The sequence below is a fragment of the Pelobates fuscus genome, chromosome 4 (assembly GCF_036172605.1).
Source record: "Pelobates fuscus isolate aPelFus1 chromosome 4, aPelFus1.pri, whole genome shotgun sequence".
Taxonomy (NCBI): domain Eukaryota; kingdom Metazoa; phylum Chordata; class Amphibia; order Anura; family Pelobatidae; genus Pelobates; species Pelobates fuscus.
The window spans coordinates 365,896,052-365,920,067 of NC_086320.1; positions in this window are offsets into that span (position 1 = coordinate 365,896,052).

Sequence of the window (24,016 nt, forward strand, 5' to 3'; positions counted from 1 at the left end):
CTTGATCTCTCCTAAAGGGCAGCACTCTACTCTCTTCTCCAGCTCAGCTTCACTCCCACCTTATTTGATTGCGATTTCCTGTCATGTTGTGTTTTACGCCCCACCTCCTATAGACTGTAAGCTTGTTTGAGCAGGGCCCTCTCCAACCTATCGTTTCTGTAAGTTTTTGTAATTGTCTCGATAATTGTTAAATCTCTCCCTTTGATAATATTGTAAGGCGCTACGTAATATGCTGTCGCTATATAAATACTAGTAATAATAATAATAATAAAACCTTCCTGGAAAAAAACTGGTCAAAGGACAGATTATGTGACCCCAGGGACATCCAGGAACACTGCAATCAGGCTAGACACAGATAAATGCGATATATGTAGCATTTAACCTTTTCCTAGCTCAAGCTACGTCTCTCTATCCAAGTGAAGCTAGAGAAAGCTCTGCATTTTTTTTCCTCACCACTTCCTGTGTTAGTCCTGCACAATGCGCAGCACTGGCGTTCAGCATCTCCACACTCTGCATGGAGGTGCATCATGTTTCACAAGGAAGATGCTGATTGTCAAAGCATGGCATTTTGCCACACATGTATTGGATCGTCAAATTTGCGAGACTGGCACAGCACTGGAAAAAAGGTAAGCAAAATTACCTTTTTAAAGAGAGGGGGCCAAGGGCCGAAATAATAATTTTTACTACTATAATATCAGGAATACGAGTTTGTGTTCCTGGCTATAGTGTTCCTTTAATTTAAATGGCAAATCATTCTTGGAGTTGCAGTTCAGTTTAATATATGTTTTCATAAATGGTAAGCTGATAGACAGCTCCTCCCCAGCCACACTGTAAACCTTGAAGTGCTGGTTTATGCGTGTCCCAAAGTTTAGACTCCATAGACAAGAATCAAAGGTTACTGACTGGCCAAACTCCTTTCTAGTGTAGGAAATGCTTCAAGCTGATGATGTAACATTAGACCATTTACACAATAAGAAAGAACTTTAACCCCTTAAGGACACATGACATGTGTGACGTCATGATTACCTTTTATTCCAGAAGTTTGGTCCTTAAGGGGACACTATAGTCACCAGAAAAATTACAACTTAATGTAGTGGTTTTGGTGAGTATAGTCAGCCCCTATATGCTTTTTGCATTAAACACTGTCTTTTTAAAGAAAAGGCAGTGTTTACATTACTGCCTAGGGACACCTCCACTGGCCACTCCTCAGATGGCTACTAGAAGTGCTTCCTGGGGCAGTGCATTCATTTCGTATATTTGGGGGGGGGGGGGGGTAAGACGGGTCAGGGGGGTCTGGGGAGTCAGGGGAGCAAGATAGTGTTTTTAACACAATAGGGTCAGGAATACATGTTTGTGTTACTGACCCTATGGTGTTCCTTTAAAAGTAAATTCCTTTTTTTATCTTATATTATTTTGGATTGGTTGTTTTTGCATTTTGGCATCTAATCTGTACATTTGAAGAAGAATGGTTCAGATCCTGTGTGGAGTTCCATTTTTAGTAGATCTACTGAAATTTGTATATTAATGTGTTGATCATTGACTTTTCGAAGTTTGCAACTGACTGAAATCCTTATCAATGTTTTGGAATGTTCTGGGCATATTGCCTATAATTCTGAAGATCCAGACAATATTTATTGTGTGCTATTTTCTTAGGGTGAGAGACTTTGACATTCTCGGGCCACTGGCAAACGATTCAAGGATGCGCTGATATTTTACATATATGAGAAATTGAACTTTCGCACTAATTAAATGTGCATGTCACTTGCATAAACTAGTTATATAAGCCCCTCCTTTTATTGTTATACTAGCTGGGACCTTTTGGGGTCTTGTCTGAAGCCTCATCCACGAGTAAACGCATTGAGTGGAACCTTTCCTGATTAAAGAGACTCCTGGCAAAGGCTGCAATGGGGCTTCCCAGCCAAAAAAAAGTGAAAGCCAAGATGTTGGTTTTCTGCATTAATCGGTGAGATATTACTTAATTCTTGTAAAATCTGGTAATTAGAAAGATTATACTATATTATACTTACTGACTTATAAATAAAGTAATTATAAATATTATACTATTTTGTTCTAATGTTTATTATTTCACTACATTGGTGTCTGCATCCTGGACCCTTATAAATATTAAAAGCAAAACAGAGGAATAAAATAAAAGCTGAAATTAGTAAATAGATAAAAGGATTCAGATCATTTGTACAACAAAAACTAGTGATATTGGTGTAGGTAAAGATGAACACAGTTTGCAAATGCCTCTTAATTTTTAATACAGTTTTTAGCTATTCTTGGACCTCTACAAGGATACCCAAGAATAGCTGAAAACTGTATTAAACACTTTATTCTTTCAAGGCAATCATTTTTAATACTTGCATAATATCTGTTATCCACGGAAGCCCAGAGAAGTCATGTATTTTTAATACAAATACAAAAAGAGAAGTCCTGCGCTTAAGCAGCAAGGACTACAACACACATCAGCCCCAATATATAGTAAAAACCAAAGAAAAGAAAATGTTACTTGCGCTTTCTCCTTAATCCCTATGTATATTTAGACAAATGGAGGTCATTTAGTTGCTCCAATGGCCATTGGAGGGAATGCCCGCCTGCCAACGTCAAGGCAGACCCCCCTAAGCGGGTCCTAACACTGACCCTTCAGCCTGCTTCCTTGAGCTTCTGGCAAAGATATCTCTAATGAGACAGAAAGGGGTATTTTTTATATACACCCCTATACTTATTAACCCTTAATAGGGAACACATGGGATGGGTAGCAGCATTGTAACCAGGCTGTGTGATGCAAAGTAAATACAAATATAGGGGTGTATATAAAAAATACCCCTTTCTGTCTCATTAGAGATATCTTTGCCAGAAGCTCAAGGAAGCAGGCTGAAGGGTCAGTGTTAGGACCCGCTTAGGGGGGTCTGCCTTGACGTTGGCAGGCGGGCATTCCCTCCAATGGCCATTGGAGCAACTAAATGACCTCCATTTGTCTAAATATACATAGGGATTAAGGAGAAAGCGCAAGTAACATTTTCTTTTCTTTGGTTTTTACTATATATTGGGGCTGGTGTGTGTTGTAGTCCTTGCTGCTTAAGCGCAGGACTTCTCTTTTTGTATTTGTATTTACTTTGCATCACACAGCCTGGTTACAATGCTGCTACCCATCCCATGTGTTCCCTATTAAGGGTTAATAAGTATAGGGGTGTATATAAAAAATACCCCTTTCTGTCTCATTAGAGATATCTTTGCCAGAAGCTCAAGGAAGCAGGCTGAAGGGTCAGTGTTAGGACCCGCTTAGGGGGGTCTGCCTTGACGTTGGCAGGCGGGCATTCCCTCCAATGGCCATTGGAGCAACTAAATGACCTCCATTTGTCTAAATATACATAGGGATTAAGGAGAAAGCGCAAGTAACATTTTCTTTTCTTATGTATTTTTAATAGTTTTTCTCACTTGTTATCTGGAGAAAACAACTTTCCCAAGATAACAAGTTGTTTGCTCGAGATTGTCTTGACATTGTCAGCTTAGACTTTAATGGCTTTGCCGTGATACCAAAAACCTTTAATTGGACAAAGGTAATTTTTAAAAATGTGTTAACGTAAATGGCATATTACTTAAAATGGTAGTATTTGCTCCTTTAGTTTAACTCGTACTACTATTTCTTTCTTTTTTTTTTTATCCTGAAATGCCGATCTGGTTCCAACAGTAAAAATGTAGCTTCCAACAGAACATCCATGAGATCTACTATTATTCGTAATAATGCATCTTTATCTCTGTGGGATATTTATTCACTAAACTCCAAATTGTAGAGAATTGAAGTCTGAATGACAAAAGTAAGGAAAAAATAGTCAACTTGTGACTGTTGCGAGCAAGCGAATATTTCCAGTTATTATTCCCTAAAATGTGCTATTGGGATTTCAAATTGCCCCAATTTAGTGTTTAGTGAATGAAAGCCTTTGGTGTTTTTGTCACATTCATTAGGAAAACAAGTCATTCAGCAAGATCGTTATATCATACATAGAAAGCAACTGGAAAACCAGTGGTTCTGACAAGAAAACACAACCATTTATGCAAGGAAGTGGATATATATAGACATTGTTTCCTCTGAGATAAGTGCCACTTGTGCTGTTGTTTTCTAAAATGCCATACTTTGTGATAATTTTACTCAGCATTCCACATCCTACCTAATGAAGAGGTCAACAGTGGGTTAACTTTGAAAAAGAACATTTGGAAAACAATGGTCATATTTGAAGAAACGTTCAATAATATATTTAAAGCTCACCAATCTCTTGAGCAGTATATAATATTTTGTAGAATAAGCTGTATATAAAAAAACACTTTATTTCTAATATGGCTTAATACATCTTCAAAGCTAGGGGGAGGATTATAAGGGAAAAAAATCCCTTAATAAACAGGTCAATCTTCATAATCTTCAAAACGTGTATACTAGCTCATGTCAACAAATTTTGCTGTGGTCCGATTATTTCTTGTGATGTGTAGGCATTGCATATTAAAAACATATTAAACACCCTCATCTTGGTTCAGTTGAAAATCTACAAATATTTTTAGCGTTAGTGGTTTCTCTGTTGTTCATGACATATCAGACTCAACGAGTTGTATTTAAGTTCATGAGTAAATCCAGCAGAAGTTCTTAGTGCTTTTAGTTTCATGGTGCTCCTTCAGTGGTATTTTGTTGTCCATGTCAAAGCAAACTTGTGTCCATACTTTGTGCAAACTGATGTCAGTACCTCTCAGCCTTCAGATACATGAATGGAGCATTGAGAAGGTTTCTTTACTGATCCTACCAGCTATTCAACCTACTATTTAACTTGCTTAATTTCTTCGGAGTACATTCATTTTAAAATGTATTTCAAGGTGAACACAATAAAGGAGGAGACGTTCGGTCCTCAAACCCTTGGTGGAAAGTTTGGGCCCTAGCAATTGGCACCAAAAACAGTATCTTGAGAGAAATTCTTGACTGCACAATCCAGATGTACTGAGAAGGACATCAAGGTCATGTGGATGAGATCTTCAGCTAAAAAAATCATGGCAATCGTGTATCACAGAAAGATAACTAATTGTCGCCATTTACTCACACCAAAGAGTGGGACTGAGAAAGAGTGCTACAGAATAACATTAAATTGACAAAATTCTGACTTTGTTTGGAAATTATAATTTTACTCTCTCTTTATCCCATTAACTCTTTGATGCTCTATTAGTACAGCTGGCATAAAGTTACACATTCTTCTTGTTATATATTAAATATATTTTTATTTAAAGGCATATCTATGAACCTTTTCATGGTTAGTGTAGTTCATTGATCTCATATCAGTATTAAATCTATTTTCATATTACATACTGTCTTTCCCCGTAAATAAGGGGATACTCGTAATATAAGCCCTACCCCGAAAATAAGTCCTAGCTGAGATCGTCGCTAGTTCACTAGTTCGCTAATCTATGTTCGGGGAATTTTCCCCCAACATAGATTTGTGGGATTCCATGCTCTAGTGAACTGGTCTATGGTCGGGGGGAGTTCCCCCAAATGTAGACCTGCTTTCTTGCACATGCTTGCTACCGTGTTTCCCCCAAAATTCAAACATTCTTTGAAAATAAGCTCTAGTGTGTATTTAGGAGAAAAAATTAATATAAGACCCGGCCTTATTTTCGGGAACAACGGTACTAGATAGATAAGTGTTTTATCTTTTTAGTTAACTGTTTGTCAGCATGAATGATGTTTTTTTTTTTTTTACTTTATTTTCCTCTCTGATAATATGGGCTAAACAGTCACTTGCTTTATTATCAAATTTTTTTTTACTATCTTTTTATACTTCATTTGTATTCCTTCCTCGTTTTATTTTCCCAGATGAAGAGCAGATCTATTTGAAATACACTTTTAACATCCAAGTTTGTCATATATCTACTATACATGTCACTTAGAGATTTGGAGACATAAACCTTTCACTATCAAGTATTTTTCATTAAAAACACAAGAGGAATAAGAAGATTTGAAACATGGGATGCATAGCTAGCCCATAAACATATCATAGAAAGCAATTTCATGCAACATTAGTGTTCATAAATACCTAAAAAAGAAACATTTCATAAAAGTACACAATTCTAATTTTTGTATTTTTGTTGGTATTTTAGAGAAGGAATTGTGGCCAAAAGTTTTTTAAATTACTTTGCAATTATTCAGCAACTGAAATATTAGAATAAAAGACAACACCTTTTTTGTCCTGTCCAGTAGATATTTATATGGGACATTTCTGGCAATTTATCTTCCTAAAATATTACAGGCATGAACAAATAATATTTGTATATGAATGTCCAAAGGCAGTAAATACAATTCTAGCAAGAGTTTGTACACTACAATGCATTGCATGCAGCACGTGAAGCCTGCAAAGATTCCCTTTAAAGTGAAATCTAGCCCTCACTCCAACTCCTTGGTTGCAGAGCAGCAGTAAAAAATAAAATTAGAGCAAAGAACAAGGTTGGCATACTTTACGAGCTAGATTTCAAGTTATACTTGTTTACAATGGAAAACAAATGTTAGCAAGTATACACTGATCAGTCACAACATTAAAACCACTTGCCTAATATGGTTTAAGTCCCCTTCGTGCAGTCAAAACAGCTCTGATGAGTTGGGGCATGGACTCCATAAGACCTCTGAATGTGTATTGTGTTATCTGGCACCACAACATTACCAGCAGATCCTTTAACTCCTGCCAATTGAGAGGTGGTGCTTCATGGATCGGACTTGTTGTTTCATCCCATCCTACAGATGCTCAATCAGATTGAGATCTGGGGAAATTAGAGGCCAAGGCAACACCGTGAACTCTTTGTCATGTAACTCAAATCATTCCTGAACGATTTTTTAATGAAAGAAGCCACGGCCATCAGGGAACACCATTGCTATGAAGGGGTGTACGTGGTCTGTAATAATATCTAGGTAGGTGGTACATGTCTGTCAGGATACACTAATATGCCCAGATCGCAGCACTTAAGTAAAAATAATAAAGAAATCCCTAAGGCGTATTACCAGGTCTTAGAACGGCTGGATTTAACGTATAAAAAGAAAAGTAGAAGATAGGCTGAGTTCAGGAATACAGAGTATACTTAAACTGTTAAGTAAACCAAAGGTCAATGGATACAGAGATCAGAATAGTCAGTAAGAGAGCCAAGGTCAAAATACACAAGAATCAATACCAGAAACGCGCTCTCAGATAACCAGAATGGAAACCATGACAGGGCACAGAGAAATGGACAAAAAAGGTTAAAATAGCCTAAGGTGCTCCTTGATTGGCTGCAGAGGAGCATGGGACAGTGAACATCCCATTGTCCAGCGCTACAGAATTTTCTGGCGCTATATAAATGATATAATAATAATAACGTGTGTGTGTGTGACGTTACACACATGTTCCCAGTGGTTAGGCACTTCAGGGGTTAATTAAGAACCTTAAAAGGTTCTGACTTGCAGCGTGGGAATGCCGCCGCAACAGGATGCTCCCGCCAGGTTCCAGACCGCTCTCTGGCAAGAGAATACCCAGCTACATGAATGCCTGACCCAGCAAAACATTGCCCAGAACATAACACTGCCTCCGCCAGCCTGCCTTCTTTCCATTGTACATCTTTCTGTCAGCTCTTCTCCAGGTAAACAATGTACACTCCATCCTCCTGATCAAAAAGAAAACATGATTCATCAGACCAGTTAACCTTCCATTGTTCCATGGTTACTTTCTGATGCTCATTTCCCTTTTGAAGGTGCTTTTCTGCGGTTGATACAGTTCATCATGGGCACTCTGACCATTATGCGGTTACACGGCACTTAACGCAGCAAACTGTGATGCACTGTGTGTTCTGGCAGCTATCTATCAGCCGGCATTAAGTTCTTCAGCAATTTTAAGTAGCTCTTCTGTGTAAAAAAGACCAGTTGGGCTAACCTTCGCTACTCATGTTCATCAATGAGCTTTGAGTGCCCATAACCCTGATGCCAGTTCATCTATGCACTACTTTTAGTAGATACTAACCACTGCGTACCAGAAATAACCAAGTTTTGGAGATGGTATAGCCAAGTTGTCTAGCCATCACTATTTGGCCTATGTCAAAGTCACTGTGATCTATTCGCTTACACATTTTTCCTGCTTCCAACAAATGAAATTCAACAACTGACTGTTCACTTGCTGACTAATATATCCCATCCCTTGGCAGGTGCCCCCTATAACAATATAATCAATGTTATTATCGTCACCTACATATATTGTTGAGAGGGAAAGGTTCCAAATGTTTTCTCCTAATGGATTTTTGACGTTCTAAAATGAATCTTGACATGTATAAACTCATCCAAAATAAATTCAATGTTGCATCTATCTATGGTCTATCAAATTCATAGAACAGGGTGTGCACAAGTTCTCTAAAAAACTGCAGTCATAAGAATTACTTAAACCAGTATTGACTTTCTTTCTTTTTTAAAAAAATATATTTTTACACTAACAAGAAATCTATACTTGTGATTTTTGGGAATAAATTTACTATTTCTTTCCAATAATGCTTTTTTGATGATTCGTACCCAAAATATGTTTTGCAAAATATATCTGACCTTTGTTGGATGCATAAATAGTGAAACCATTAAATCACTAGCATTAACAAAAATGTGTCAGCATGATAAATCTCCCAATTTTGAAATGCATTATTAATAGTGATTTAACGTCACCTTCATCAATCATTAATGTACCTCTTGCTCTTTATATTCTTCCAAAAATTAATCTACATGGTCTGTTTATAAATCATATGTGAATTTTATACTGCGAACTAGATATAAAATAGATACAGAATATGACAACAATGTAAACTTTCTATTTGTTTCCTGTTGCCAGAGTAAATTTAAAGGAACAGTGTAGAATTAGGAATACATATCTATATTCCTAATGCTACAGTCCTGATGTCCCTAGTTAGATCAGGGACCCCCAGGTGTAATAATAAAACCCAAAAATGAAATAAATGAAATAAAAAAAAATTACTTTCCTCCAGCGCTGAGTCTCCCTCTGCGCTGCTGCAGCCTCCTCGGTGAGTGACGTAATCCTGGAGGCATGCCTAATAAGGAAGCATTGTTGACCTTAGGAGCATTCATGGTGATTGAATACAATGTTCCCTATAGCAGACCGTGACGGCACTGTACATGCACATATGACATCACAGTATGTTACGGTATGAGAGCTGGGAAGTAACAGTCCCAGCTCTCATATTCAGAGACTTTGGAGGCCTGAGTTGAAGCCACACTTCCAAGCCTTCTAATTATTAAAATAGAGGCTTTGGGGGATATCTCAGGGAGGTGGTAGGACTGAAGGCACTATAACAACTTAAATAAGATTAAGTTCTTATAGTCTCTATAGTGTTCCTTTAAATTTTCCAAATTTTGCTTCCTTTATAATAGTCTTATACCAATACAAAATTCTGCATCTTCTTCACCTTGATAATTTTCTGCCAGGAGCCCATGTCAGTGCTGTTCTCCTGCGCATGTCTATGCTGGATTCTGCGGACTGTAGGAGCCTCCATAGACAATGTCACTAGTGAAGCTGAAGGAATTGACAAAATATGACTGCAGCAGCCCAACCTTTTGTCAAGTTTTGTCATGAATAGGACACAGCAGTTCCTATTTTGTTTTATTATATATTTTGATTTTATGTGAGTATTTCATAAAGCTTTTATTTTTATGAAATACTAATTGTGTGTGTGGGGGGGGGGGGGGGGGGGGGAGGGGGAATGAGTGGCGGGGGAAAGGGGTGATAGAGCCACCATAAATATGATATTATCTAGATCAGACTTTCCCAAACTCCGGCCCTCCAGATGTTGCTGAACTAGAACTCCTATGATTCTCAGCCTATCTATTTAATTCATAGAATCATGGGAGTTGTAGTTCAGCAACATCTGGAGATACGGAGTTTGAGGAAGCCTGATCTAGATAAATAATAGCTGATAAGTATTTAAAGTATTGGAACCAGTAGAGATTCTGCAAAACTAATAATATATATGAATGATAAAAAAAAATATTCTCCTTAGACGCTTACTAGGATTCTTAACAAACAATACATGTAACATGTGGATGAATATAACAAGTATGCTTTAACCTTCACCCGATGCAAAGGGCATTTAATGATAAAATATTTTAATATACTGATGTTGTAAACCTGAACATTTATGGGATATTTCCCAGTTGGTTGAAGTAAGCAATTTTAGTTTGCACCCTTTCTCTCTGCAGTGATTCATGTATTAGATTTTAAGAAGAAAGTCACTGTAAAAGATATAAATATCTATGGTCAAGTGAAAATGCTACAAATAACTGAAATATATACAACAATAAAATGCAAGAATGAATATTGCAAAAGTATTTTTTTCTATTAGAGCAATTACTTTTTTATTATTGGGGGTGGGGAGGGGGTAAATATCATATTTACTTTGAAAACCATGAAAACTGACCCCCTGATCACGGAGCTGTGGGTTCCCCAATTTTCCAAGCCCAACAATAACCACAAAGGGCCAGAACATGTCCAGTTGCTATTGCCACATGCCCTTACTTACCCCATCCCATACATTGGACCAAACAATGCTCCTTATCTTCAGTAGTAATATATACTCAAACCAAACTCAGACAGCTATGGTCTAGTAAGATTCTTACTATGAAGGAAAAATATTATGAAAAGGAACTTGAGGCTACTGTAACTCTAATGAGAGCAGGTATCTTTCCTGCCTATTATGCCCTACTGGACACTGTATGGAACGTCCACTCTCTCAATGTGCAGTAAAATCTGAAATAAAAAGATATAACTCACCTTGAATCCAGCGCCAGACGAAGCTCCAAAACTGAAACGCTGCACATTCTGACTGCTACCACCATGACTGCTTCAAATCACTGAAGTGGTCATGGTGGTTGGAATATCCCATTAAGAAAGGGTTAAGATACCCAGAATATATAATAAATATCAGGGACATATTATATTACTTATACCTGGTAGTGTAACAAAACATTTTTTGTTATGCATTCTGGCTCTATAAAATTGGGTCTCCACACCATTTCTAAGAATGTGGTTTCTAGCCACATGCCCAAATTTCTGAGATGTGGGAATCTTGTCCTTGGTGATTTGGAGGCAGGTAGGACAAGCTATGACTCTCTTACTGCTCCCTTTGCAGTCAAGTATTGAGTTCAGAGTAAAAATGCATGAATATTGGTATGATAGCATAACATGAAGTTCAATAAGTACACTTACAGTTGCAAGAAAAAGTATGTGAACCCTTTGGAATGATATGGATTTCTGCACAAATTGGTCATAAAATGTGATCTGATCATCATCTAAGTCACAACAATAGACAATCACAGTCTGCTTAAACTAATAACACACAAATAATGAAATGTTGCCATGTTTTTATTGAACACACCATGTAAACATTCACAGTGCAGGTGGAAAAAGTATGTGAACCCTTGGATTTAATAACTGGTTGAACCTCCTTTGGCAGCAATAACTTCAACCAAATGTTTCCTGTAGTTGCAGATCAGACGTGCACAACGGTCAGGAATAATTCTTGACCATTCCTCTTTACAGAACTGTTTCAGTTCAGCAATATTCTTGGGATGTCTGGTGTGAATCGCTTTCTTGAGGTCATGCCACAGCATTTCAATGGGGTTGAGGTCAGGACTCTGACTGGGCCACATCAGAAGGCGTATTTTCTTCTGTTAAAGCCATTCTGTTATTGATTTACTTCTATGCTTTGGGTCATTGTCCTGTTGCAACACCCATCTTCTGTTGAGCTTCAGCTTTGTAGACAGATGGCCTTAAGTTCTCCTGCAAAATGTCTTGATAAACTTGGGAATTCATTTTTCCTTCGATAATAGCAATCCGTCCAGCCCCAAACCATGATGCCCCCACCACCATACTTCACAGTTGGGATGAGGTTTTGATGTTGGTGTGCTGTGCCTCTTTTTCGCCACACATAGTGTTGGGTGTTTCTTCCAAACAACTCAACTTTGGTTTCATCTGTCCACAGAATATTTTGCCAGTACTGCTGTGGAACATCCAGGTGCTCTTGTGCAAACTGTAAACGTGCAGCAATGTTTTGTTTGGACAGCAGTGGCTTCCTCTGTGGTATCCTCCCATGAAATCCATTCTTGTTTAGTGTTTTACGTATTGTAGATTCGCTAACAGGGATGTTAGCATTTGCCAGTGACTTTTGTAAGTCTTTAGCTGACACTCTAGGATTCTTCTTCACCTCATTGAGCAGTCTGCGCTGTGCTCTTGCAGTCATCTTTACAGGACGGCCACTCCTAGGGAGAGTAGCAGCAGTGCTGAACTTTCTCCATTTATAGACAATTTGTCTTACCGTGGACTGATGAACAGCAAGGCTTTTGGAGATACTTTTATAACCATTTCCAGCTTTATGGAAGTCAACAATTCTTAATCGTAGGTCTTTTGAGAGTTCTTTTGTGCGAGGCATCATTCACATCAGGCAATGCTTCTTGTGAAAAGCAAACCCAGAACTGGTGTGTGTTTTTTATAGGGCAGGACAGCTGTAACCAACACCTCCAATCTCATCTCATTGATTGAACTCCAGTTGGCTGACATCTCACTCCAATTAGCTCTTGGAGATGTCATTAGTCTAGGGGTTCACATAATTTTTCCACCTGCACTGAATGTTTACATGGTGTGTTCAATACAAACATGGCACCATTTCATTCTTTGTGTGTTATTACTTTAAGCAGACTGTGATTGTCTATTGTTGTGACTTAGATGATGATCAGATCACATTTTATGACCAATTTGTGCAGAAATCCATATCATTCCAAAGGGTTCACATGCTTTTTCTTGCAACTGTATGCTGGACTTCTAGGGACTACTGTGCAATCATAAGCTTGCCTCCCTTGTGGGGTGTTGGGAAGTGCATGGAGGACCCTTTGCTGTTTGGGAATCCGCAAAGACAATTTTAAATTCTATATTTTCAAGATTCTGGGATTTCTTGTTTCTTTATTTGTAATACTTATTATACCCTGCTGAATTACTAAACAATAATAATAATACAGTTATGTGAGCACAGTATGATAAAAAAAAACTCGGTTCTACTTCCTTCTGTGATTTTTAATATAATGACCTGCTTTGAACCTCAGTAGGATACGATGGATTTATTTATTTGCTTTACTCACAGCCACAGCAGGTGATGATCCCTGTGTTACAGGAACAATCGATTGATGTGATAAATAAACCTTACTTCCAGCTTAAATTAGATCTTTAATTCTACTATAGTGTACTTACATTCTTTTAGACACTATGCACATGAATCTGTTTTTCAATCAACAAAGAAGTAACAATGATCACATGAAGATGTACATAACATGACACATTGATAAGATATACAATACAATGTAAAAACAGGGGGTAGGTGCAGCGCTTCAGTAATCCTTGACAAGGTATATGTGGAGAGAACTAGAGAAGAAATAATAGTGTAGTATTTAAAACTGTAGTGGTGATAGGTAAAATAAAAGATGTGCACACACACTTTCCTGGAGCTTCAATACAGCTCCAGTGTATTCGCCTGGGCAGAATAATCCCCGTCCATGGATCAAGTGCAGAGGTAATTCTTAGAATTCTAGGTGTGGTAGGGGGTATCCTCATAAAAAATAAATAAATAAAAATCATATATGGTGAATATGTAGAGCTATGCAAGGGTAGGTAAAAACTATAAAATGTACACTCACATGTAATGGAGCCGTAAAACCTGGCTCCTCTGATAGAAAATTTATTTTTGTGTGATTGTATACAATACAATGTATAGTTTGCGGGTTTACAAGACATGTGCATCAGTTCATACATCCAAAACTAATAACTGATAGTGCCTCTGCTGCATTATCCATGGGGTAATACCTCAATGGTATATATTGGATATGGAAGATAACTTCGGCTAGCTTATGAGTAAGTGCAAAAGTTTCGGTAAATGTATAGATAAAACAAAAGCATATTGTAAAAGAAAGGGACCTTATAACTAATAAGGATAACCAAAATTAGACCTTTAGAATCTGTACCTGCCTGTTGGTTAGTGTGTCAGGGTGAGTAACTGTAATTTTAAGGCCAGCAGAGGATTACGTTAAACAATTAAGAGATATTGTGTAAATTCTTCTATAAAGCTGAAAAACTTTAGGACATAATGAAAAAGTGCATTCATCTGATCAGAACTATAGTTGTAAAGAACATTAAAACATCAATATTCAAAACTATTCTAAAATTATCTTATACAAATGGCAATGCAGCATAAGTAACAGAACTCTGCCGGTGATTAAATGATCTATTAAATATATTTATTATTGCTTGATTTAAGACAACAAATCCCCATATTTATTGTACATGTATTTATCTGTGAGCAATTATATAATGTACAAATGTTTCATTGATCACCATTAATTTTGGCAAAAATTTAACCAGCAAAAATGTATGGGAATTGTTGGAAATCATGCTAAAACACATGCACTCCTTCCTTGCACCACTTTTGGTAGGTACTAACCACTGCATACCGGGAACACCCCACAAGGCTTGCCATTTTGGAGATTCTCTGACCCAGTCATCAAGTCATCACTATTTGACCCTTGTCAAAATCACTTAGATCTTTTCGCTTGCCAATTTTCCTGATTCCAACACATGGAATTCAAGAACTGACTGTTTATTTGCTGCCTAATATATCCCATCTTGTGACAGGTACCATTGTAGTGATATAACCAATATCATGTGATGTTTTGTAAGAGAGAGTTTGATAGATCAATATACTGCTTTGCTATATAGGGGAAACAAGCTGTCATTTTTCCCCGTGGCTGCTCAACGCCCCTAAGGCACAACTTTTGAGGGTGAAGCGTAACTGTACGGATGAAAATAAGTTTCAGGAACAATCACGCAGGATAATTAATGATTTTAAACAAAAAGGTTACCAACGGACCCTTCTAAATAAAGCCTATGTAGAGGTGGAACAAACCAATAGATTGGATCTAATACAGTATAAAGAAAGAAACACTAATATAGAATTTCAAAATTTTAATTTTAATTTTATTTGTGATTTTAATAGTGATAACACACAGTTGCGAAAAATAATTAATAGACATTGGTCAATCTTGAGGGATGACCCTATCGTCTACCCCTTATTACCAGAAAAACCCATGATCACATACAGGGGCATACCGAGTTTAAAGAGCAATTTGGTTCATAATCACATTCCCCCTAAGCCACAAACGAAACCATTCTTTAATGAAGCAACTGGATTCTATGGTTGCGGTTCCTGTACGGCGTGTAAAAACACAAATAGCAAAAAATGTGTTGTAAGAGACTTCCAACATCCCAGAGACGATACAAGGAAGTTTAAAATAAAGGAGTTGATTACATGCCACTCCACTAAAATCATATATATGATTAAATGTCCCTTTAATTTAGTATATGTTGGAAGAACCACAAGGACTCTAGACACTAGAATACAGGAACATGTGCGAAATGTGAAAAAAGGATTTGATAAGCATAGCGTGTCCCTTCACTTTAGAGATCACCATAACTGTGATCCTGGCTGTATTGAGTTTTTAGGTATACAAAAAATTAATACAAACTGGAGGGGTGGTGATCCAATTAAGACTATAGGAAGAGCTGAAATGAAATGGATCTTCAAATTAGATACCATGCAACCATACGGATTGAACGACGACTTCGAGCTATGTCATTTTTTATAATTATATATATATCATTATATGTAGATTTTTGGTGTTTTTATTGTGGTATGTGCAGTGTATAAACCGCACATATGTTTACATTTAATAGTGGGTGGGTTAGTAGACATTTACCCCCACTACAATGATGTTTATAACATATTCTAATTCTAATTTATATTATATTTTATATTTTTACGATATACATAACATGAGGTCGTCTTTCGATATTACCATATCCTCATATTTGATATACTGTTTGTATATGTATTAGTTACTTGATTTTAGATATTGTTTATAATGAATTAACATTATCATAATTTTCTATTGCTATTTCTTATTTCTTATCCCTATTCTGATTGTATACTCACGCATGAGCTATTCCATATAAACTTATACTATTGGGAAAACGGACGATGCCAGAAACAAAGATGGCCACTATTCACAAGAGGATACAGGACTTTCCGTTACAGCATTAAGGATCAGCTGATGAGGAGACGGCAATTGTGAGCGCCGAAAACTTTTCCAGTTCCGGACTCAGAAGAACGTAGGATTAACGTCCCAGATGTGCCGTCATCCGCACGGCGCATGGTGCGTGATGACATCACAAGGGGGACAGATTACGCACCATCAGCATCACCTGACAGGCGGGGTAATAGTGACTTGTGATTGGATTAACTATCAGCCTGGCCCACCAATAGTGTGAATGTGGGAGCTATTTAAATTACACACAGCAGAAAACAAATTACCAATTGATAAAGCTGAACTGAATCAGTGAAACGCGTTTTGGTGGATTTCCCGATACCAGCACCATTTGTATGTATTTATATTTTATTGAAATAAATGTTTTCATTTTACTGCAAGCTGGTCTGGAGGAACTCTGTTTTCTGCTGACAAGAAGGGCAAATATCACCCTGAATCGATATATCTGCGCATATACTGAGAGCCAAGTCATAGGCTCATCAGAAGGTGAGCAATCATCTGTATCTTTACTGCACATATTGAATTTATTGAAGGTCTCTACACCAGGGTCAGCTTTGCTTCCCTGTTTTTTCCGTTTTTTTTCATTTCTGAGGTTATTATCCACGCAAGATAGGTGCGTGTCACCTTAAAGTGCACATCTGCATACAAGATCAGAGCCGATCACCCATAAGCTCTGAATCACGTGAGTGCGCCCTTATTAGAAATTTATATAGCACATTTGTTGTACAGTGCTACTCTATATTTGTATTTTGTATACCTTTTAGGATTTTACCACTATTGCACACTTCTCCTTAACCCCGAGGGGTAAGTGTATGATTTAAGCGCTCCACTCTTGAACACCATTTCACCACTGTGTGAGGGAACGGTGTTTGCTTTGTTGTTTGTCACTTTATACTAGGACGAAGGGATCCTATTTGGGTGGTAGCTGCTATTCAATTAAAACTGTTTCTATACTATATAAGCGCCTGTTTCACAGATATTCACATATTTTCAATTAAAGAAACAGTGTCTGAAGCATCCTCTTGATCTGTTGTTATCTGTAGCTCTGCACATTTATGCTAACTGAAATAGAATATTAATTTTAAGGAATACTTTGTCACCTAGGCATTTAATGATATGGGTTTTTATGTAGCAAGCTGATATTTGATCCAAATACTGAATATTATGAACTAATTGGTTTTATTATTAATTCTGCAGGCATTAATGCCCTACGGTTAGAAAGAAATTATTATATAAGAAAAATGCACACTCGCTTTGAAACTCATGTGTAGTTTCATCTCTACTTGTTAGTGTCTAAGAGCTACATGTGTGACCGGTTGCAAACAAAGAACATCTTAGAGCAGTGCCTTTAGCTATGTATTGACATGAAGGTTGTTTGAATGGCACGATATAGAATAATGAATGTAACAGTAAAAGCCTTAAGGTATATTTCAGAACAGAAAAATCCCAGGTAGTTTTTTAGAACTTTATTTTGCAATAATTTTTTACTCACTGAGAATTAATGTTTCAATGTCATTTGCAAAATACATATTTATATATATATATATATATATATATATATATATATATATATATATATATATATTAATATTATTGTAGCTTCTTTTGAGAAACTGTGTCAACATCTTATGATTAGCCTAAGTTGGTTAGGCTACAGTGTGACATTTAAGTAATTAAGTCTGTTGCGTATGTCACTTTTATCCTCTTTTTGTTTTGTTTTATGTTTTGTTTTGGTTGTGCTCTTACAGAGTTATTTACTATAGTGTAAATTGTTAGGCATTCAAAATTAATTTAAGGGAATTTCACATTTCTGGCAGTTGAATAGGAAAACAATCTCCAAATTACCAATGTTTTCAGTTTTGTGCTAAAATGTTAGCTTTCAATTTCTAATTGTAGCGTTAGAATTTTGCTTTGAAATTTAGCAAAATTTTTAAATACATTTTTGAATAAAATTTTAATATTCTATCTAAATTCCCAACAATGCACATACCTTTATATCTTTTATAGTCTTCCTTCATCTTTTGAATCTTTTTGAATTTTTGTAGAGTGCTGCGAGTCCACCAGAGGAAGAAGGGACCAGATGACCTTACTCAGATTGTACAGTTAACCGCATCTCCCCTCAGCATGCTAGATAATTGTGCCCAAAAAGCAGATCCCCAGTTGTTTTAAAACTACAACTTCCATGATGCTTAGCCATCACAGAAACAAGTAAAGCTTTATGGGTGCTCTATAATATATAGGGATCTACCTATTGGAGACCAACGTGCTATATTATTAACAATGGACACCCCAATATTTTTTTAGTTGCCTACCCTAGTGGAATTTCTCTTTTGTCCTCTTAAACAGTATTCCTCTTGATGGATGATGATGGATGATGGGGAGAATGACAACATGTAACCCAACTGCTGTACAGACATCAATGGGCAGTCTGGTGGGTTACATATTTAGAGGCCCTCTATTTTGCCACTCATCCGCCATTGACCTGCAGATTTCCTGTCCACTCTCCCTTTTGTTTCTCTGTATATTTTGTCACAGTTTAGCAGTAATTTACAGCCAGCTTTGCTGAATGAAGTGGTCTCCATTTTGGTGACTGGCTACTAGACACAGGCTACAAGTGGTCATGGACATATTGTGGTGTGAACTGTCTGATGGCTATTCACTCCAATTGCCAACAAGCCATTGCCCCTTTCTTCCTTCCTCAGCCCCTGTCCTCTTGCTCAGCCCCTGTCCCCCTTCGTCAACCCCTGTCCCCTTGCTCAACCCCTGTCCCACTTATTCATCCTATGTCCCCCTTCCTCAGTCCCTGTCCCCTTGCTCAGCCCCTGCCCCCTTCCCTTGTCCCTTTCCTAAGCCCTGAATTTTTTTATCATGCACATCCCTACTAAATTCTACCAAACATCATCAGATTTATTAAACTTATCTTAGGTGATATTACTTTGTTAGAGAATTTAATACCAGTAATTTAAATATTTGTTCAAACCGATGGTTTCTTTATTCTGTTTTTAGAAGGATTTCCTTCGTTTTTTAAAATTCTTTAAATGATAGTTGATAAAATGAGAACACAGAAAGTTAGCAATTGTCTACTGATAGTTATCAAGTTATAGTTTACTGATAGTTATCAAACAGAGTTTGTACAACTTAAATCTAAAAGGGATATTCAGTGAAGTGAATAATAATAATAATAATAATCAAATGAAAAAATAAATAAATAAAACTACATATATTAATATTGGTAGTTTAACATTTACAGGACTTATGCAACCATCTTTGTTTTAGTGAAGTGAAATACCTTAAGGATAGCACATTATTTTTTTCCTGGATTACTGTGTTAATCACTCAATACAACAGCAGTACCACCCCAATAGCCATCATCACACTTACCTTTTCTATATAATTTCATGGAGTATTACTTTACTGAGAGGGTAGTGGATGCATGGAATAGCCTTCCAGCTGAAGTGGTAGAGGTTAACACAGTGAGGGAGGTTAAGCATGCGTGGGATATGCATAAGGCAATCCTAGACTTAAGATAAGGCCAGGGACTAATTAAAAGTATTTCGAAATATTGGGCAGACTAGATGGGCCGAATGGTTCTTATCTGCCATCAAATTCTATGTTTCTACCATAATACTAAAAAAACTAAAATCTCAATGAAAACCAGAATAAATCAAAGGAACATCAGATGGCAAGTGAAACTATTATTGAATGTTATTAGTGCTAATTTGCATAATGTTGTTTGACTCAACACTTCCAGGGTAAAGGTTGGACATGTTTCCTGCTATACATTTTTCATAAGGAAAATTAAATTAACTAGATGTAGAAAATGACAAAGCCTTAGCCAATTAGACCGTGTTATTTGTAATAACAGGGATGCCTTTTAATTTGAAAGGTTAATTATTAAAATCAGTATTTTGATTTGAAAATTTCAAAAAAGATAAAACTGTAATTTTGTACAAATATTCAGCACATATGTTAATACATTAATCAGAAAATGACCCCATGTGGGTCAGTTCCAATCACCAATGACCCCATGTGGAAGATGGGGTTTAAATATTCTTCGCTAATAGATTACAATAATACGTAGAATCTTAATGTCTTCCCAACATGTGTCTAAATAAAAAGAGCAAGAAAACAAACATTATAAATGAATATTAATGTGTGCCATAAATTAGAAAAGTCATAAAAGACAAGATATTCTTTGTAGATGAGGATGAAATTAAAATAATTAATCATCACATTACGAATCAACATATGGCGAGCAGAAAATGATCCTTCTGCAGTATTTAATAGATTCTAAAAACAGAAGGTTAAATAGTATTATAGTGCACTTTTAAGAATGGAATTAATCTTATTGCTGGAAATCAGAATGATTCATTGAGCCGTGCTCAGTTACCTGGAGGTGCACTATTCTTGTAATTGTTACAGTCTTTGTGTATAAACAACAAGACTTCTGTGAAAAGAAAGATCTCTGCTAGTTTCTTGTAAGTGATGATGTGGTAGAAACTATCTAGCAAGACAGGGCTAGTGTAAAGGTTCCATTTGTATTTAAGGTGTAACTCCAAGCACCTTGATCACTTCAGTGATTTGAAGTGGTTATGGTGCCTGAAGTCTCTATTTGCAGCATTTCGCTATGCACATACACATTCTAACACCTCTACTGACAAAAAAATAATTCCACCTCCAGCTGCATCAGTGGGGCATCATTACCCACCTGAGAACAAGACTTCCAGGTTAGCCAATGAGAATTATTTGCCAATTTGGCATCTGAAGCTAGCATTATCAGCATACTGATGCCAGGCAGAAAAAGGCAGTAGGGCAGCCCCCCTCCCTGTTGCCCATGCCCTCCTTCAGCTTGCCTCAATGTGCCTTTAAACTATAATAAACTACAATAGATGCATTTTGAAATCAGTCTGCCAAATTGAGATACTGGGTTACTATAATTACCCTCGTCACACTTCAAACCACATGCCTTAAATGGAGTCATCACTTATTGTCCATGTTTTGGGGGATTTTGAGACTTAAATCGTAATTATTTATTATTTTTTCACATTTAGTATGGTAGACAAACAGGTCCTCATGCACGTTGTAGCAAAGATTTACCAAGAAGGTTTTCATTTTTATTGTCTTGACCATGTTCCATTTACACATACACTGTGCTGCAAAGTACGTAGGCCTTGATTTAACATTGTTGGATAGGATTTTCAAATATTACAATTCATTGTTTCAATGACTTTTTAAAAGTATTAAAATATAAAAAATTTATTGTATGAAAAAAATAAATATGAAAAAATTTAATAATATAGCAAATATATTTTTTCAACATATTAAATCATGTTAAATGTTGATCCAAAATTCTTAAATCATTTGAAAAGCTTATGCAAGGCAAAATCTGATAGTCGAAGTTTTTGTCTTTTTAATTAAATATGACTTGTTCCTGTCTTACCCAATCTGTGGCTGCGCAATATTGGGAAGCAAAGGTACCATGTTCTACTTCACCACTTTGGCATTTTAAATGAGTAAATTGGAGAAGGCTACTCTATATGAGCATACAGTGCTCTACAAGGCATGACTTGAGCACACAGAGCACTCCCTGACCAGTTCGTAACACATTGCTCGCATTCTGAGTAACAAGCTTGCAAGATGAGAATTGTTCAAAACGCATGCAAAAACAGGTAAGGAGCCACGGTGCTGTGTGTTTAAGCATTCTGGACACGACTCCTGCAAGTTCATGACGTTGATTTGATTGTCATGAGAATGCAGTGCTTGCAAACACTGTAGAAATGCAAGGACAGGTTTCTAAAGAATCTATGCTTCTCCAAATAATAATGGAACTAGGAGGTGAAGTTTAAGGTCCAGGAATTGAACGAAAAATAAAGAGAGAAAATGGCTCAGAATTAAATGCTTTTCTTAAAAGAATAACTTGTTTTAACAGGCTAAATAAGGAAAGCAAAAATAAAGTACAGATGTCTTGCGGAGTCCAAAATCGATATCAGTTTGTAGTTCAGTCTTGCATCTGATGTTCAAAAATACTTGAAATGCAATTACGTCCTGTGAAGATATTCAGGAAGAATCTAGAGTAGAAAAATGTGAAAACGTCTGTTTTGGATCAAAAGGTATCAGAAGAGCCCCAACCCTTCAGGGATCATAAATTAAATATTTCTACAGATGGAAGTTTGGTTTACAGCTCGTTATCAAAGGTTTTGTAATGTTAAAAATGTAATGGACACTTCAATCAGCCTCCCTCAATTCCGATTGTGTACTTGTTGAATTAATCAAATAAAGATTTTCTTTTTCACTTTCTATTCTATGTCATCCGTTTGAGGATCCATATAATGTAATTACTATTGCAGAATGTAGTTTAAATGTAACATTCATTTTACAAAGTCATCAATGTCATGTCGGATATTTTCCTTAAAATCAGCAGTGCGCATTTTACAGATAAAAAGAAAAAAGGGAATATTTGCCTCCGTTAGTTATGCATTTACAGAAGATTCCCCGGACCTGTTGCTTCTGAAGTTGTGTTCTCTCTCAGCCAATGCTCATTCCTGCATAGGATTGGGAGTTGGGTTAGTGAGTTGACAGGACAACACATTTTCTGATTATTATTAAGAAATGTGTAATACTCATTTTTGTGAATAGCATCCAGTAGGTTTGGAGAGCCACACATTTCCTGTATTTATGTTTCCCTGTTCCTCTTTGTAGTTGAATATAAGAGATGGAGCTGAGCTTAATTTTTTTTCTAGGGTTTTTTTGAAACAGGCATGTGGCTTCGTGTAATATCAAAAATAAATAATTATTTTGCGTATAAGTCTTTTACATATTCTCTGTCTATAGGTGCCCGGAGTGTTGTTTTATTCATTTCACTACTGAGATTTAAAAAAAAATAACCTCCAGGTAAAGAACATTTTATTTGTGCTAATATATTTTTTTTATGTCAGTATACATATATAGCACATTATTTAATGGCAAACAAGGATTGCCTTTGTCGTTTCTTGTTTATGGGTAGAAACAAATTTCAGAGATAATTTCAAAAATAATTATATTTTATATAAGAAAATTGCATTTGTATAAAAACATACAATGTTACCATTTTACCTTGTTATTAATCTATGCTACAGTCTCTTCATGTTGCACATATTTACTAAAAAATAGTATAATCCTGGGGGCGGGGCCGGACCGCCGAGCTGGACGGTCGCAAGACAGACCAGCTCCAGCAAAACTTGAGCCTTTCAGCAATTAAACTGAAGCTTTTGCCAAAAATTCTGGCCAGCAACGGCGGCCCTCGACGGCATAGTGCACCGGACCCAGGGAGAGGCTAGCTCGCTGAGTTTTAGTCCCCTGGGAGGGAAATCTGAAATTGAGGCCTACTCCGGCGGTGAGTGGAGCGGACGGCCGCCGCCCCGCTATCCCGCCGAACAGCGCCCAGACTGGGACTAAGGCCCTCGAGGAACCGGCTCCGTTCCCCCCTCCTCTGGACCGGGGGGTGATCCCGGTCCTCACCCAGAAACCCTGAAACCCTGACCGACACGACTGGGACTGGGGCCTCGCGGTACTGCCAGAGGCAGAATTTAAAATGGCAGAGAACACGCACCTAACTTTAAGATCCCAGCGGGAGAAACCCACCCCACAAACGCCGCATCCAAAGTGGCTCAACAGCTCTACGGGATCAGCCACCAACAAGCTCCAGACGTGTACCCGCAATATGGCGCCCTACTGGGACTCTTACCTCGAGGAATCCTCATTAAGCTTTTGGTTCCGGTAAGGAGAGGGATCAGCAACCAGCGGTGGGAAAAAGGGCACAGCGCACCAAGCCTGCAACTACCAGACCGGCGG